A 16,586-nucleotide genomic window follows, 5' to 3' on the forward strand; every position below is an offset into this window, starting at 1 on the left:
ATAGCCTGGAGCTTCTCATTAGCAGCTCTACCTGGTATAGGGAGAATTTACAAATAGATTCTATTGGTACAGCCTTTCACTGCACCTTTGTTATTTTCAAATAAGGATTGTTGCCTCTTTCTACAACGCAGGCTACCTGACTGAATTCCCTGCCTTCAGGCATCAAGTTCAGCAGACTGATCCCTCAGGTCTCTTCAAACAGGCCTTCTCTCCCTCTTATCCCTGATTTCCTTAAAGAAAGCTGTCTCTCAGGAAGAAGAGGGAGGAAAAGAAATTACAGAAGCCCTCTGGCTCTGGAGAAAGGCAACACTGAAGCCTTCAAGTTCTGCAGCTTTATTGACAGCATTTTGTTTTGCAGTCTATTTGTCCACACATCTGGAACATTCTCTGTGCACAGTCTAAAAGGATGTGTGCACATATCCTAAAGGATGAGTTTGGGTTCTGCTACATAATTAATTTGTTTTTCACTCTGCCCTCGAGACAGGGCCAGAAGAGGCTTTAGAAGAACAAGGGTGAGAAAAAAAAAAAGAATAAGAGTAATCAATACTGGTGTTTAAGAAGTTGTCTTTTCAACAAATGGATAGGCAATTATATTGCAATGGCTGGTGAAGAACATAGACACCATTCACTAGATAAGGCTGCTCAGAGCTCCATCCAATCTGACCTTGAACACATCCAGTGATTGGGCAATCACAATTTTGGGCTCCCTAGTCACCACCATCATTGGTAAAAAAAATTATCCTTATACCTAGTCTAAACATAATGTTTTTCAGTTAAAAATTGTTGCCCCTTGTCCTGTCACTACATGTTTTGGTAAAATCTCTCTCTACCTTTTTTATAAGCCCCCTTTATACATTGAAAGGCTGCATTGAAAGGCTTCTCTTCTCCAGGCTGAACAACGCCAACTCTCTCAGCCTGTCTCCACAAGAGGAGTGTTCTAGCCTTCTACCATTTTTGTGGCCCTCTGTGAACCTGCTCTGACATTTCCACATCTTTCTTTCACTGGGTACCCCAAAGCTGGACACAGCCTCACAAGAGCAGGGAATCACCTCCTTTGATGTGCTGGCCATACTTCTTTTGATGCAGCCCAGGAGATGGCTTTCTGATCTGCAAGCTGACATTGCCAGCCCATGCCCAAATCACCACCCCAAGTCCCCTGCAGGGCTGTTGATCAATTAATTTCCTGGTCTTTGCTGACATTGGGGATTGCTCTGATTCAGGTGCAAGACCTTGCTCTTGGCTTTGTTCAACATAATGAGGTTATATGAGAACATTAGAATAGAAACTGCAATGAGAGTGGTACCTTTCACTTCAGAATTACAGGGTAGTCCCACTAATGAGTAAAGACACTCGTGTAAGAAGTAGATTTTTTAAATCTCAGATGAGGAGCAAGAATGGGACCAGAAAAATAAAGGACTGCTCATAGCTCATGCCAGACTATTTGCTGGGTAAATCCTGTAACCAGTGTGCAAACCAGAGAGAAACTGGTACTCCATAAATATTCAAGTAAATGTCAACAGGATTAAGAGAAAAAGAAGGTACTATTCAAAGTAGCTAAAAATAGGTGCACTCAGCTCTGTTTGATGCTATTCAAGATGATGATACACAGTAATGAAACATTAGAGGAAATCTCTACCTTGTGATAAACTAACTTGTGAATTTTTTACTTTGTAATGTAAATATTATAGTGCATTATTAGTGATATATTTGACTTTTATATTCTTCCTAGATTCACATATGGAAAAAGGTATTTTGCTTTCACTGTACTGTAAATATATTATTCCGATTCTTTTAAAAATTAAAATATTGTTTTTAATATTTCAACCATTTTTGCATATAATTAGCAGTTTCACCTCTATTCAGATTTAATTGATTTTTTCTTCTATTTGAATAATTTTTTCTTACTACTCTTAATACTTCTAGCCATTCACTGACAACTCAACCTATTCTTATTTACTTTTCATTGCTTTTCACTGATTTACCCTCACTGTGGTGATCTTCACTGGAGCTTTCATTAGCTGGGTACTGAGTACTATAGAAAAGAAATGAGGTTGAATTTAGATTTTAGATTTCAAATTAGACCACTCTATTAAAATTTAGGATATTATTTTTATATTTTATATAACGAAGAGTCCAGGAACCATGGCAGCTACTTCCACTTCTATATAAAAAAGCAAAAAAAGTCTTCTCTTCTGCTGTGTGTAACCCCCCATCAATTCATTAGAAATGACCAAATTATTTCCAGTCAGGCCCTTGATAAATCAAAGATTAAGGTTCATAATTAATTAAAGTATCTGTGTGTACTCTACAATTCAGGAAAAGCTTGGTAGATACTGAGACTGCTGAACATTGTAGAGTGTCAATGCTTGTCATGCAACAGGAAGCTTACAGAAATATCTTCTACTTTTGGGAAGTCATTTTCTAGGTACATAACTTCTATTTGTCCTTGGTATGTCTGCTTTAAACATGAACAGTACCTTTTTAGAAGCTGAGCTTTATAGTATAAGTATAAAGTCTGGCTGTTGATTTAGCAACAGTTCAGAAGGGAAAATATGGTGTATTGAAGCAACAGCCTTGTGTTTGTGTCCTTACTCACGAATGCCTGAATGTGCAGCAGTCCTACACATAGGAACTTCTAGAAATAATGAAGGAACTGGTGTCACTTTTCATTTCACAGGCTTACATACACAGGGGAAAACATCATTTTGCAAGTAAAACCTGTAATGGTGAGTTTAATAATTTTCATTTGAAATAATCAGGAATCCAAACACTCTAAGGAATCTCACTAGCACCTTTTTCAAAGCTCAGCTTGGAAATACACATTAAAAAAATGTAATCATGGGGGACACCCTGTAATCCGAAAATCCCATGGTGTTGTTATTTAGGCCCAGTCAGCAAGAAAAAAAAACAGAAGTCCTCTTGCTTACCCTTCCCCTCACTGTGGGGAAGGAGGGAGGAGAAAATCCACCTAAAAGCTCACGGGAAGGTTTCACTCACCAGCTATGGTGATGGGCAAAACACACTTGACTTGGGGAAAAAAAATCAGTTTACTTTATCAATAATCAGATCAGATCAGGACAATGAGTAAACAAAAGCAGATCTTAAATACCTTACTCCATCCCTCCCTTATACCCAGGTCCAAACTACTTTGTTCCTGATTCCTCCACCTCCTCCCCCCCATCGGCACAGGGGGTTGAATGCTGAAATGCTGTTATGGTCAGCTCACTACACTTGATTCCTGGTGCTCCTTCCTCCTCAGTGGGAGGATTCCTCACACTCTTCCTCTGCTCCAGTGCAGGGCCCATCCCACAGCAGAGGGTTCTCCATGAGCCCCTCCAACATGGTCCCTCCTGTGAGGTGCAGTCCCTCAAGAACAGATTGGTCCAGCCTGGACTGCCACAGTCACAGCTGCTTGGGAACAGTCACCTTCCTTGGATGCAGACCCACATTTGCTCCACTGTGGTCCTTCACAGGCTGCTCCTCTGTGGGTTGCATGGGGCAGTTGCCACCTCACCACAGGCTGTAGGGGAACCTCAGCTGGGCACCTCTTCCCCTCCTTCCTCACTGACCTGGGGATCTCTCTGGTATTGCTCTCACCTCCTCCTCTGTCTTGCAGGTCTTATATCAGTTTCCTTTTTCCCTGCTTATCTATGGTAATCATAGTGTCCCATCCACTGTTCCTGATGCTCCAGCCTTGACCAAAAGTGGGGGTGGATTTTGGAGCTGGGGGAGCTTCTAGCAGCTTCTCACAGCATCTCCCCCTATGAGCTCTTCCTTGCTACCAAAGACCTGCCCCATACAGCTACCAGAAATATTAAAACCACTAAAAGAAAGAGCAGGAGGGAGGATTGGCTCTAGTTTTAGTCCAGTCTTTCTCAGCAGGTTTTCTGTACAAGCCTAATAGATAATTTGTATTACAACTGTTACAGGGTACTGTTACAACTGTTTATCACAACCTTTTTTTTTTAAATATATGACCAATAAGCAAGCCTGTGTGGTTTGATACTCATTTAATGGCTTGAGTTATACTCATATCAAAAAGGCCTCTTTGCTTATGATTAAAATGGACTCATGTACAAAAGAATGGGCCTGAAAATTCAAAAACTGCTGTCCTAATTAAAGAAGAAAAGCTGCCCTTAACAGCATGTCCCTTGCAGATCCTTCACCTTCCTCCAAAGGGTACTCATGTACTCCTGTTTCCACCTCCTGAATACTCAGAGGACTGCATAGGTATCAATTATCTCACTCCTATGGGTTATAAGGTTTATAATGGGTTATAACCACCCTAAAATAATTTACGCCACTGTTTCTACAAACTATTCAGCGATTTTTTGCAAAATAAATAAATAAATAAACTGGAAATAAAAAATTGGATTACCTTCAGTGTGACTGTCTCTATCTCAAATTGTCATCTATAAATAAAAGGCCTTAATTAAGATTGCACTAGTGACTTTAGTTTGAGTTAGCTGTCCTGCTGAGATAAAATTAACTTCTAATGGAGCCCTTCTCAAGCCAAAACCATTCATCGTTCAGCATCTTCCTCATACATACATATATATAGAAAGAAAAGATTTTTTTTCTCTCAAGGGAGAAAAAAAATCTCCTTTCTTATTTTATAAAATAACAGATATTTCTTCAATTTCAGTTGAGTTTCCAGATGCACAAAATGCCTGTTATGGTCTCACATGTTTCTGTTGTTTTTAATCACCAGAAATATTTATTTCTCCATAGGTATGCATTCACAATTACTGTAATTTCAAGTTGGCAGAAAGACTTGGAATATTAAACAGCTTCTCTATCCTCGACGCCCTGTTTGCAGCCACAGTATATAAAATGTATATGCTATATTTAGCTGAAGAAAAGCTTATTACTAAACTGTTTCTTATCACTTATGAGCAACCTGCCAATAGCCTGAAAGTCTTCCTACTGCTGGGGGATATTCTACAAAATTTCATTTTATAATACTGAAATAATAAAACCCAGCAGTTGCAATGATATCAGTTTCCTCTTAAAGAGCTTGAGAGTAAAAAAAATAGAAATAAGCAGCAGGGGAATGGGTACTGGCTTAGTTAGTCACCGTTTAACGGTCTTTGCCTTCCTCACTGAGAAAATAAACTTCTCTGGTTTGGGTGTGACTTTTGTTGCTGCAGAGAATTTTACAGAGTCAATGAATCTGCCTGTTCTGACAAAATCTGTGCAAATTTTCCTGATAACATCTGCACTACCATCAAGCCTACAGTTGACACCAAACTGGAGGGACCCACCAATTTCTCTGTCGCAGAGCTGCCATCCTGAGGGATATGAGCAGGCAAGATGAATCAGCAGGAAACTGAGGAATTTCAACAAGGACAAGTTCAAAGTCTTGTCCTGGGGAAGGAATTTCCCTGGAATTGATACAGTCTGGAAACAACAGCCATAAGAAGCAGCTCTGCAGGAAATACCCTGGGGACATGGCCCAACCATGAGTGCCATGAGTAAAGATGGCCATGGCAGCCTAGGCTGTTTGAACAGAGATGAGGGGAAGTCATTATTACCACTAATCAGCACTCATTAGACCATAGCTAGATGCTGTGACATTTTTAATGTCCCTCAGTGCAAGACAGAGATTGATAAACTGGATCCAGGTCATTGGGGGATGACCAAGATGTTAGGAGCTGGAGCATCTGCCCTGTGAGGAGAGGCTGGGGGAGCTGGGTTTGTTCAGACCAGAGCAGGACCTGATAGGAGCTCCCAGTGCCCGTGAAGGGCCTCAAGGAGACAGGGGTGGGCTTTTCACAGCAGCGCAGGGTGGAAGGCCAAGAGAAGAAAATAACATTAGCATCCTTATGGACTATAAAAGAGGGAAGCCTGTGGAACTTATTGACCACAAGGTCTTATTCAAATAAAAATAATTTTGCACATTTCCTTAAAGAAAAATCAAACAATACTGCAGACAGTGGGGATTTTAATAGATGCTCCAGCAAATACAATCATAAAGAACACAATCCCTGTATTTTAGGGCATAAATATCAAAATGAAAATGTTAGGAAGTCTGTTACATGGCTGAGTACTATTACTTTCTAAGTGGTTCATGGGGCTTCTTGTACTTCTTCAAGTACCCATGTTCAGTACAAACACAGAGCATTATAATACATTAGGTATGGAAGTCTCTACTGTAATCCAGACTTTCACTATATAGAAAGCCCTGTACTTCAATATGTCTATCAGCTGTATTGATAATTACCTGAAATTTCAAATGTTCAAATGTTTTTTGTCTTCTCTGCTATTCAGATTGAGGCTATAATGCAGCCACTGTTTTTTGCCCTTATGTTTTTTGCCCTTTTGCCCTCTATCTTACAATTCCAAGAAAAAAAGATGCTACACAAACTACACTGGAAAGATTAAAGCTGGAAATTATCTAAACTTTCTGTACCTCTCATGATGTAGTGTTTAAACTTCCTAGGGAAAAATTAAATTAAATTCGTAAGTTATTTCCCCTCCATTGTCAATAATGCAATGTTTTCTTTTTTTCTCATTCGTGACATATTCCCATGGAAAAGAAAAGAGAGGAGAGGAGAGGAGAGGAGAGGAGAGGAGAGGAGAGGAGAGGAGAGGAGAGGAGAGGAGAAGATTGTGAGAAGGAATTTTTCATTTTTTCCTGGATATTTTATTACACATAACTTTACTAGTCAGTTGAGCCACAGAGTTGCATTGTTTGGAGCTACAACACTGCAGTTTCCCTGGTGATCTCCCAGCAAATTAGTGTCTGCCAGAATGTCAGCCTTTCTTTATCTTTCTCTGATGATTGTCAGCAAAATTACCACCTCAGTTCTCTTAGTCAATGACATGCTGTTAGTATTTTTCTTAGCTAAATGTGAAGAGACTCAGCATCAATGTCAAGGACCTTTGAATACTCCATTGCTTCTTACAGTCAGTCCCACATGTTACTGACTGTTTCAATTGGAGTGAGTAATACACAGTTCTTTGGACAAAGATTATCATATCCATTTGCAAAAGTCATGGAAAGTCAAGCTTTGAATTAATCAGTGAAGTATTCTAATGGACCCTATTGAGAGACAGCAATGATGATGGGAGTTATTCCAGTGCCAATACAACAAAAATCAATGAAATTAGTAAAGAGAAAACTTGAGTTGGTGCTGACTGGACAGATGACAGATCTAGATGGACAGATGAACTAGTGGAAAAGCTTTCTACATTCCATGTGTCAGTTTTCTTTCTATTCTTAGAGACAAATCCAGAGAACATCATTTGATGGAGAATATAAAGTTTTAGTGATTCCTGTGATTACATTAACAAAAAAATTGATGACTTCTAGCTTTTTTTTTTTTTTTTTTTTTTTTTGTGAAGATCTGGGAATGGTTACTCAGACAGCAAAGTCAGGGTATGTTCCCAGCTGTCTCTTAGTCAGAATAGGTTCCATATGTACTCTACAGCCTGGACTTTCTGGAGCACTTCTTAGCTTCCTGCACACTTATTCTGCACTTCCATGAGGGCACATATCTATATAAAGATATCTCTGTAAAGAGATGATTCCTTAATGTTAAGTCTCATCCCAGAATGCAGACAAGATTTGGGATGCAAAAGTACCTGGAAGTGGAAGCTGGGAAAAGTTCTCAGGTACTGCAGTAAAGACTATGCCTTCCTAAAATTTTCATTATTCTGTTTATCCATATTTCATTCCATCTGCAAGACTGAACTGCATAGTATCCCAGCTATATATATTTTTTTCATGAAAGCTGAAATGTCTTCCCTCTAAAGGGGCATAGCGAAGTTCAGCCTTAAGATTAAGATATTGCAAGTATAACTCTGTAAGAAACCTTTGAAGTTATTAGCATCTCCCTGTAGGCTTTTCTTTCATCTGTTTTCTGCCCTAAGCTACTCATACATTCTTCTATAATCACTGAAAAAAAAAAAATGAACTTCCAGGGCATGATGTATTCTGAAATCTGGAAACCTGGTTTATTTGCCCATTTACTAGTGCAGGACCCTAATGTCTGTATCTTTGCTCAGACTATCACTTGATAAAAAAGAGCCCTTCCATCAGCATGTTTTTCCCGAGAAATGGCTGAAAACCATGTTTATGTGGTCCATAATGGCCAAAAATTAGAAAGGCTTAGTTTGTAAACTCTTAGAAGACAGATCTTAGGTGAGCTGTTATCGTTCTCATGCGTAAGTCACCCTATGCCTTTGAAACTGCTCTACAGAGCACACGTTCCTGCTCTCATAAAGCCCTCTAAACCAGGAAAGAGATTGCATCAGTGTACTGGTTGCTAGTGCTAAGATACAGTTTGCCAGTATGACTGCAGGATATTGTTTAATCAAAAAATCCCACACCTTGGCATGCATATTTTGGTATGCAGGTCAGGGATGTTATTAAGCACTGAGGAGAGACAGCAACCATTAAGTATTTTGGGCAGCTTATGGTAAAAAGACTTAAACAAGTAATTTAATCTAAAATATAGATTCTGAAGAAAGAAATGTCAAAAAAACATACTGGAGAAAAACGAGAAAGGTTATTCCACTGAGAGGTGAAGAGTGTGTTCTCTTCCTCTGTAGGTACTGTAAGGTCAGAAAAGCCTTTACTGAGCATGGCCTAAGTATGCTTGATCCTGAAGTAGCTTCTGGATCTGCATTTCTGTCTCTGTAAAAAAAGAATGAATACTGACATTTTTTAAACCTGTTTGCTTTCTCGATGCTGTGTGAATCCAAATTAAATCCTGTTTCTGTTTGCAGTGTGAAGGATTCTATACATCCTTCCAGTGCAGAATTCACAGCAAAGCTTTGAAAAACAGATGAATTGTGCACCTTTGAAGCTGAACAGTATCTGCCAGCTTAAAATACTTAGTCCTGTGGGGTTTTTTTGCTAGAAATCGGTTCTACATGTTGGATACAATAGTATTTAGAGATTCCCAAAATCTCTGGGATACTATTAAAAAAAAAACTGGCTTTTTTAAGGGTTTTAAAGCTTTCAAGATAGGATTTGAGAATAACACTCTCTGCAAATGACCAAAGAATCTCCTTCAGTTTCTCCCTTAGTGTTTGGTTCTCTTAGCTTCCATCTCTCCACTTTTTAAAATTAACTCCTAAGCAGTGAATTCTTGTGCATAAGTTTCAAGGTAATTCTGCAATGCTTTTATGGCACTGCATTCTGCTTTTAGAAAGAGTTCAGTGTATGGAAAATCCCTCCCATGTGAGCAGGAATGGATTCCAATTGTTGACCTGTGAAGTTCAGAAACCTGTTCATCTGGTAAAGCTTATTTTTATAAAAAACTGTCTTAGTATAAACCCCAGCTCCTTTCTTGAGACCCTAATTATGAAGCAATTGCTCATACCAGGCCTGAGGACATATTATTTTTAGTGGGTTTAATGATGCTACATTTTGGCAAGTTCAGGAGCATTTTGCAGGAAGAGCTTTATTCAGATTCTTTCTACAGCACCTACTTAGCAGTCTTGAGCATAAATCTTTCAGTAGCCAACATATGGAGGAACTCTTTCATCTGCACATTAATTCAGAATGCTGTTTTCTTTACAAAATGAAAAGAGAAAAATAGTATTTGCTATGTAAACTAATTATGTGGTATTTTAAAAGCATTTTGGTTTGATTTGGGTTTGTGTCTTTTTGTTGGCTTTTGGTTTTTTGTTTGGTTTTTTTTCAACTAGTTAAAATAGAGACACTCTAGAATACTTGGTGTTTACATGGTGTCAACATCAGGTTTCAATGCAAGAATCATGGAATACAAAATTCATTGTGCATAAATGCTTTCTCTCTTATGTAGGTAAGCATGGAACTGCAAAAACAACACCAAACCTATGAATAGGAAATATTTTGCCTGGCATTCTCTCTCAAGTGAGGCAGTTGCAATGTCAAAGAACTGTTTATCAGTTTAAGCAAATATTACACAATCCCAGAACATCAGGGATTGGAAGGGAACTCAAAAGATCATCGAGTCCAACCGCCCTGCCAGAGCAGGCTCAGCTACAGCAGGTCACATAGGAACGTGTCCAGGAAGATTTTGAATGCCTCCAGAGAAGGAGACTCCACAGGCTCACTGGGCAGCCTGTGTCAGTGCTCTGCCACCCTCAAGGTGAAAAAGCTTTTCCTTATGTTTACACAGAACCTACAGTGCTCCAGCTTCTAAATGTTGCCCTTTGTCCTATCATTGGACACCACTGGTTCCATCCCCCTGACACTCACCCTTTACAGCTTGCTCCTCAATATGGAGCAGAGAGCCCCAAAGGAGGATATCCTTTTGGATCCTGTCCAAATAAAAAATCAGAAGATGACCAGGGTTTGTACACAAACTGAGGACTTGGGAAGCAGTCCCAGGACCTTCCAGTTGAACATAGGCTCTAAGGCTCCCAAGCAGTTTGAAAGAAAGGGAGCAGGACATTGATAAACTGTTGTGTGCTTTTCAGATAAAAGTGGAAGGAGAGAGACAAAAGAGAAAAAGACAAGGAAGTAAATGTTAAAAAAAAAAAAAAAAAAAAAAAAAAAAAAAAAAAGTAGCATTGTATTCCTGAATAAGATATTTTATACGGAAGCAGAAGTCCTAGACTCCTTTGAAGACTCTTGCCTGATGAGTTGTCTAAAGAAGGGGAACATGCACAGATGTTTCACTGTTTTGTTCAGACCTGTATGCTTATAAAGTAAAGAACAGCTCTTATGCAGCCTGCATGTCTGTTTGCTTAATTTGCACATCTCCCTAGAGACAAAAAGTGTAGATCCTTCACAAGGCTTCAGAAAAATACAAGCTTATAGTAATGAGAAGTCTTAAAATATTTTAGAGGTCCTGAGTGGAGATGCACCAGAGATTTGAGGAAAAAACAAGGAATAGGTTTGGGTTGTTTGGGTTTTTGGGGTGGTGTGGGGTTTTTTTGTTTGGTTGGTTGGTTTTTTTGTTTGTTTTTTTTCTTTCTTTCTTTTTTAACCTAGCCAAGAACACTTCTGAGTTCCGAAAACAACAAGTGCCCTAGCTTTGTCCTGACTTCATACTGGAGTAAGATAAACCTGTGTGCCAGCAAGTAAGTCCATGTATAGACAGAGTTCAAAGAGAAAGTCAGTGCTATAACCTGCCCAGGCCAAGAGAATGAAGAAGGCTCCAGACCCTCTGTGATGGGACCTGAGCAGAGCAGTGTTCTGAAGCACAGCTCTACCAGGCTGTGTGGTACCACAGAGAGAGAGAGCTTCTGGATAAGATAAATTTTCTCCCATTACATATTCAAAACCCACTTACTTTAAACTAGCAGGAAGAGGCAACTCCTAGTACGCTGATGATCCCCAAAAATGCACCTATTCATCTTGAAAAAAGGTATATTACAGTATTTTATGCATATAACATTGCTAATATAAGAATATCAGTATCATTACTGTATTTTAATTGTATTTCATAATAATCTTCATTCTGCAGATCCTTAAGTTGAAGCTGAAAGAAAGCAAAAACTTCTAAAAATGGTCATGTAGTTGCACTGACCTTAAAAGGTTAAAAGTGCAGAAGTGATGGAAAGAAGACAGAAGTGGTGGCCACAAACTTTGCACAATAACTTGGAGACCGTGGTTTTTAACTTATGAAACATAAGGCCTGGAAAACTTCAGAACAATCTGAAGCTCATTATTCCTGTCATTGCAGTATTCTTTAGTCATTGTAGCATTGACAGTAGGCTTAAGAATATATATATATTAATATGTACTTACAAATATTACTTCTCAACATGGGACAGTCATTGCACTGAGAAAGTATTGGTATTTTCCGTAAGATTAAAATATAAACTAATATTTTTAGCAAATGTGAGTTTAAAATCAGGTTCCTAAGCACATCTTATCACAACCTCAATATAAACAACATTTTTCAGAACTGGCGATTCCACTCGAATGGTGGCAGAGCTGATCAGGCTTCCACACTTTATTAGTCTGAAATCTTCACAATGAGCAAAAATAAAGGTTGTAGTCAGAGTTAGGTGTATAAAATCAGGAAATGAACATCTGACTTAGTAACTGCATTATAGTTACTTAATACTGACATAATAACTTTATCATTCATAAAAAATAAAATATAAATCAGTGTATAGTGAATTAATGTTGCCAGGACTAACAGGTAAACAGAACCCCAAGGAAGCTGGTAAAGAACTTTGAGGCATGTGTCTGGCACCACTCAACAGAGTGTCAGTTTAGCCAAATATGGCTAAGAAAGAAAAGAAGAAGAAAGAAGAAATTCACATACAAAGATGCTGATTATAACAATAAAATTAACCTGTAGAATTATAGCCTTATTCAATAAATATTCAATAAGCTTTCAATTAAAATTTTGACAATAAAGATGTATAGTAAAGAAAAGTTGGCAGCTGACAATTGCTCATTGTCAAAACCATTTAGGACTCTTTCCTTAGAGACAGTGAGAGCAAGCACATCAAAGACAGTGACATTTAATGTTTGGGGAAAGTCTGTAAATATCTTTAAGGACAAATGCTATGCTGTCCAGAGAAAGGTCAAAGATCCTACACCTACAGGAGTGGTTTTGTTTCTGGTCTATTGGGCTTGGCATTGCCCAGCCAGCATACACAGCCCCCCAGCCAGTGCATGAGTGGCCAAAAAAAAAAAAAAAAAAAGCCACAGTACATGGTGCCTTTACTCTGTGCTGTAAAGGCGAGCAAGTGAAATGGGGTTGTTTCACACAGCAAACTAAGGGAGAAAGATGTCAGAAAGCTGCCCTCCATGGGCAAAAGGAAACAAGAAAAAATGGCCGTATGTTAAAGACTGATTACTTGGAGGGAGAAACAAAAGCTGGGAATTGTAAGCAGTGAAGATTTCAGTCTGCAGGGTTAAGTTGCTTCAGCATATCTAAATAGCTTACTTGATAACGTGATGGTTTAGCTGGAGCATTGTTTCCCAGCACCTGACTCATGAACAACAGGAACATACAGAGGAAAAAAGGTCAAAACAAAGATTCAGTCAGACCAACCAATATATATTTCACCCAAAGTAACTGCTTTCAAAATTTACTGAGATCTTGTCTCTCCCATCACTTCTGTACCTGGAGTTCAGTTTTTCACTTGCACGTCCACAGACACTGACTTACCAAGCATCTGCACCTACACTGCTTTGATTTGCACTCTCTGCTTGGCAGCATCTTCTTCTTTGACCCCTCAGTTCCAAGCCAAATATAATGTCATTATATTATAGATAATATATAATTATATATGATATACAATCAGCACCACCAGTTTCCTAAATGCATTGCCAGACACCAGTTCTCTCACACCTTCTCCCTTCTGTGATTACCCCTAGGGTATCCCTCTAGATCATTTCAAGGATATTTGTAAGCATATTCTTTCTAAAATTTCACCATAAAATAGTTTCTTCCAGGTTTCTAAAGCTGTCACCCAGACTTAGAATCACAGAATCATAGCATCTGATGAGCTGGAAGGGACCCATCAGGATCATCAAGTCCAGCTCCTGTCCTTGTGTAGGGCACCCCCAGAACCACACCATGTGCCTGAGAGCATCACCCAAACACCTCTTAACTCAGACAAGTTTGGTGCTGTGACCACTTCCCTGGGGAGCTTGTTCCATTGCTCCACTGCTCTCTCGTATCACGGTGACTTGTATCACTGTGCATCTTGAATTACTGCAATGTTCTCAGACTGGATAAATGTGGACTCTCATACTCAGTACCCATTCAAAATGTTCCTGTGAAGTGCCTTTTCTGAGCCCATCACCTGTCTGTGTCATTCCTACCTACGTCTCTATCAGTTGGATACCCTTTCCCTACCTCATCAGTCATAGCTACTTTCACTCCCAAGACATTTCCGAGTCCTATCCAAGCATTTCTTATTCTGTATCCAGCAGCTCATTATGTTTATCCTCTACATCTGATTTGTTAAATATGAGGATCTCTGTTCTTTTTTGTGACATACTTCTCTGTAAACATCCCTGAATGAATAGTATGAGACAATTGGAAATAGTTCATTGTCTGAGTCCAAGGTTAGAAGCATCAAGGTTCTGAAATCAAAACACTCTAGCAGTAAGTCTGGGTGACTAATTTACAGCATTAAATTTATTTTAAAAACTTTGCTTAATTTTCTGTTTACAAAACAGTGAAATTGATATTCAGAAGTACTCACCCTATAATTTGTGCAAATTATTCTTGCCGTGTTGCTTAAAAACAAGAAAATGTTAAAATTGATCTGTTTTGATGTATATACAGGTAACATGATAAATTTCTGCAGTTTAGTTACAGAAGTGGAAGCCAGAAGAAGGCAGGCTGTGGGTACAAATCCTGGTGATTATATATCTAAAATTCACTGCCTGATAATAACTTCTGATATTATAGTTGCTTCGGTGGTGTTCATCCCTAGCAATAAACTTAGCTTCCAGAATATTTCTGAAACTAATGAAAAAGATATAAGCACACAAGATATTTTTATTTTAAAATGCAAGTGTGTTTCCAAAGGAATTGTCATTTTATTTTAAGCACGATTCTCCAAGGGAAAGGCTTCTTTGTCTGAGTTTTGTCTTTCTGTAATGCTCAACTGAGTCATTTTCACCTAACCCTACAGTAACTTTTTTTAGACTTCTGGTTTAAAAAAAAAAAAAAATTAAAAAAATATTTGTAGGAAAGGTAAAAGGTATATACAGCTCCAAAACAGCCACAGTTAACATGCCCTGCCCATGGATGGGCATGTATAGGGGGGATGTATAGCAGGGGATGTATAGGGATGCTGAGGGGACATGGGGGAGTAGGGAAATGGAGGAAAAAACCTAATGAATTTGAGAAACCTTTTGCTATAGTAACAGTGGAGAAAAAGTGTTAGTGGTGTAAGAAATCCTTCCATGAAAAAATAGGTTTTGTTTATTCCTCTGCTCATGAAATTACATGGAGATCTTAACTTTTTGGAATATTTATCCCTTTTTCTGAATGCATAAATCTTAATCTTGCCTATCTCAGCAGCTGTCACCTTATTTCACTGCTCAGGACAGTATTTCTGTACAGTCAAATCTTTCTATCTAAAGTGGCACAAAAGTAGGTGAAAGGCAGTAAGCCCTGCTATAGATGATATATTCATCACTCACATATAAGCATTCTCACAGGACTCAGCCAACCTTCCTTCCAAGCAGGTAACAGAGATTTACATACTTTATTTCCTATCCCCTTGCAACTGTAGTTTTCAACAAAGAATGTCCTGAATGCCTCAAAGCAGCAAAATAAACTTAATCACCTGGGAAATCACTAACTACACCCATATATTGGATACAGCATGTGAAACAGGGTCACTGGATGCTGCTTCTAACTGTGAGTCAGAAGTTCCTCAAGTCCCATTCTCACAGATGGCTTAAGGTCCAGTGCAGTGATATCAAATAAATACAAGTCAAGACAAAGCATCTCATCTTTTCTGACTATATCAGAGTAACAATTTCCACATGTGGGTTGTACTTCCATTGCAATTGTATCCCAACACGGTCTTCTGACTACTAGTAATATAAACTAAGTTTTGCTCAGGAGCACAAAACTTATTTTTCATCATAAAGATCAGTGTGATCTTTTATTAGTATACTGTCCTACCAGCCTACATCTATACCATGGTCAGTTCTATCTGTGGTATGTATTGTAACTTTGCAGCCACAATTATTATTTAGGTGGGCAGTGAGTATTTTTGGATGCCCTTAAAGTGTATTAGAGGCTAAAAATTAAAGGGACAGCACTCTTGCAAAGACGTTTTTTCTATAACTGATCAACAAAAAAATATTTGAAACAGTTTAAAATCTGGTTATTTAATTTGCAAAGCTCAGACAGAAAATGAATTCAATATATAACTTTACAACTAGATTTTTTTAGTGCATTCTGCTGTAAAAAGAAATCTGCTCTACTTCTCCTATCACAAAATTAGATATCCCATATACAAAACATTGTCTGTAGATTTCACTGGCTAAATATACAGATAATATCTTAACTGCATGTATTAAATACTACTTCTCCTCTCTCCTGAAGAGAAGTGTAGGTGATGAAGTCTGCAACAGGACCAACACATGCAACATCTCCTTTCCTGAAGAGCACCACACTGCCACGTCCCACTCATTCAATTTATTATGAATCTGCTGTCCAGGAATCTCTTCCTGGTTTTCAGTGGAAGTTTAAATCTCTTACAATACTTTTTTTTTGTGAATGCTCTGCTCATTGTGGAAAACTTGAATTCTTCCAGGGGAAAGACAAGTGCCTAGACCCTAAACTATTCAAGTTTCAGCTAAAACAAGACGTATTTGAGTGCCTTCCAGGAGCTGCACCTTGGGCTGGGGTCAGCACTGTGCACTTTTTCACCCTTGGAACACCACAGGTGATGTCTCACAAGGCTACAATATAGGAGGTGTATGTTGCCATTGGAAAATGGGAATATGAGGTGTATATTCCCATGAGGGAACCATGATGACAGCTGAGCATCAAACTATTAGATTTTCAGTGGCCATATTTCAGTTTTACTTTTCTTCACAAGAAAGAATAATACTGCCTTTATAAGGGAAGCCTGTAATCTAGGAAGATGGCTATTGGGGCTTTTTTTTCTACCATAGTATCAAATAGATTTTGCTAATTTAGGTC

The 16,586-nt window shown here is 38.6% G+C and overlaps 1 protein-coding gene across 1 annotated transcript in view; it reads right to left on the reverse strand.

The window, feature by feature from the left end:
- GUCY1A2 (guanylate cyclase 1 soluble subunit alpha 2) overlaps window positions 1-16,586 on the reverse strand; it is a 147,895-nt gene that overhangs the window by 52,613 nt on the left and 78,696 nt on the right. The window lies entirely within an intron of this gene.

Source organism: Heliangelus exortis, chromosome 1 (assembly GCF_036169615.1).
Source record: "Heliangelus exortis chromosome 1, bHelExo1.hap1, whole genome shotgun sequence".
NCBI classification, from domain to species: Eukaryota; Metazoa; Chordata; class Aves; order Apodiformes; family Trochilidae; genus Heliangelus; species Heliangelus exortis.